This window comes from Manacus vitellinus, unplaced genomic scaffold (assembly GCF_001715985.3).
Source record: "Manacus vitellinus isolate BGI_N305 unplaced genomic scaffold, ASM171598v3 scaffold_43_pilon, whole genome shotgun sequence".
NCBI lineage: Eukaryota > Metazoa > Chordata > Aves > Passeriformes > Pipridae > Manacus > Manacus vitellinus.
In genome coordinates this window covers 2,055,594-2,058,469 of record NW_021940560.1, presented here as the reverse complement: position 1 = coordinate 2,058,469, position 2,876 = coordinate 2,055,594, and positions in this window count along the sequence as shown.

Genomic DNA, 2,876 nt, shown 5'->3' with positions numbered 1-2,876 from the left:
CCCCAGGCCTCTGGGGATCGTCCTTGTGTAGCTTTGTTTGAAAAGTCTGGGCCAATATTCTGCTTCTCCTGACAATATTCTGGGGTTTAATGTGGTTTATTTGCATAGTTGGACTGTCTGACTCCTCATTTAGGTGGTTGTTCACCTCGTTCATCAATTAGATGAACAGCTGCAAATCTGACAAACAGCAGAGTTTAGATAATGCACATTATCATACATTAATTTATTCGAGAAAACTGATTTTTGGGCACTCCATAGTGTCTGTATTTCAGCTTGGGGTTCACAGGTGTTTTAACTCAAATATGTTCAATTTAATGCCTAAATTAACCACACCTTTTGGAAATTATGTTCCTGTCAATGCACATCCATAACTTTAAATGCTCTTTGAACCTGAAAATAATTCACAAATAATGACAAATCCCTCAATTTGTGCAGCTGAGGAAAGAGAAGTGTATTTTTTATGATATGTAAGTGTAATATGATTTTTTTATTATTATTTACATTGCACTGAACAGCCTATAGAAGGTTTATTTTTAAAAACTTAAATACTGATAAATTCTTCACTATTCAGTGTTGTTTGTATGATGTTTCCTGTCTGCTGTGTTACTGGTTTATATCTTCTCCAGAAATGGCACTTTTAATTAAAAATATTCAAATATTTGCTGGTGGAAAATATCTGTGGTGACAAAAATTGTTTCAAAGACTCCTGGCAAAATCTCTCCTGGCCTCCGTATAGTTTAGAATTTCATCTGCTTTGGTTTTTCCCAGTTTTGGGGGATATTTACAGATGCCAATCCTCCCTTTTTGGAGGGTGATTTATCCTGGTAGAGGCACTCTGTGCCCAGAGACATTAAAAAGGACAAGAAAACTTGATTAATCTGCATTTCTCAAACTTTGATTGCTGGAATCATTACTAGAGTGTAGTTTTGTGGTGTTCAAGTGGAAATAAAATTTACTGTTATATTTCATAGAATATCCTGAGTTGGATCCACAAGGATCATCGAAGCAAATCCCATCAAAAGAAGATGAAGGTTTAAAAAGAATAAATTAAAAATATAAGTATTTCAGAGCACAAAGCCATTTCTGTAGAGTGGGAAGACAGAAAGGAATAAATATGTTTAGTATTCATAATTATTTTCGAGTATTTCTATTTGTGGTGATTTGTTAAGGTCATTTTTAGCATCATCAGTTTTCTGTGCTGAGTTGCTTTTGAGGGAAGGAAAATTCGAGGTTTGATGAGATTTGTGCAAAAAGAAAGGGACTTTTTTTTAGCTTTATGGGTGCTTTTGGGGATATTTATTGGATTTTTTTTTTTATTTTTTGATCTTTTTGGATCCACTATCCCAGGTTATCAGCCTGTATTGGCAGTAAATCAAATTCTTTACAAATGTCTGATGGAGAACATTATATTAATGAGTTTTCCCTGCAGCACCCCCCAAAGTGGGACATCATTCCTCCAGTCTGGAAAGCAGCCCATGAGAGTTGTCAGTGAGAAGGAATTCCTGGAATTGAGGTTTTTCTCTTTGTTCTTGGGTCAGAACAGAACATCCTGGGGTTTATTTGGGTTTTTTGGCAGTTGGTTTCTTGGTATTTGGGGCTGGTTTGTTTTTGGGGGGGGGGGTTCTGGAATAAGTTTTTGAAGGGTTTTGTGATTTTTTTGTGGGTCTTTTTTGGTTTGGTTTTTTTTTGCTTGTTTTTTGAAAGGATTATTTTGCATTGATGGAGAAAGTGGGACATGAATTGAAAGAGCTGAGAGAAATTGTTGCAGGTTCTGCTCCTGTGAATGGTTCACTTCCATCTTGTTAAATAACATTGGGATTTATTTGGGACAAGAAGAAGAAGTGGGAAGAGCAAACCTGCATTTTTACAAAAAGAAATTGCATATGAAAAATTTTCTAACATATTTCTAGATAAGATATTGAGGTAGGAAATGAAAGTGTGACACTGTTACTTTTTAAACCCAAATTGTCCTTTGCCCTTTGTCTCCTTGCAGGATTTTTTTAAGTTGTTTAGATCCACAGGTAGCACTTGTTCAAAGGAAAGCTTTCAATTTGCTTTTAGAGGACTGTAATTTGATTATAATTTCACGGCTGAACTCATTTGTGCATTTGCAGGCAGGTTTCAAAGGGCTACTTGAACTTAATTTCAGGTTTCCTTTGGTGTTTTCCATAGTTGTCATCTCTGTGGAAGTAAAGTTTTGGAGAATGTCAGAGAATCCCAGAATGGTTTGGGTTGGAAGGGACCTTAAAGCTCTTATTTATGTGTGTTTTATACATATATATGTGTATAATATACCTATATATGTGTGTGTCTATTATGCTGTAATGGCTGGATTTTACCTAAATGGAATTATCTGATGCTTATGAATTTATGGGGATTTTAATATTACTTTAAGTCCATATATGAAGAGTTAGTAAAATTAAAAGTAATTAGATGAAAAGTAATGAAAATAGATTAAAAGAACCTGGTGAATACTTGATTATAGTTTTCATTTATCAGTGACAGATCAGTCCCTCTCTCTGTGACTTTGGTCCAGAAAATTCAGAAATTCAGAAAATGCTTTGACTAATCCAAGTTTAAATGTTTCTCTTAAACCTAATGTGTTTGCAGCCCTAAATGTCAAAAATCAGTGATTTGGCTGAGTGACATTTGACTCCCAATGTATTCCTTTCTGTTTGTGCATTATTTCTGTTCTGAGCTAGAAATGAGTGTTCCACTCACACACATAAAACATGTCAAGTAATCCCAGACCTGCTCTGGACACTCAGTGATCCTTCTTTTCTTCATATGGACTATTAATATTTCCTAATAACTAAAGGTTCTAAATCACATCTGTCCATCCCTGAGTCCCAGGATTTTCAGCAGCTGAAATGTTA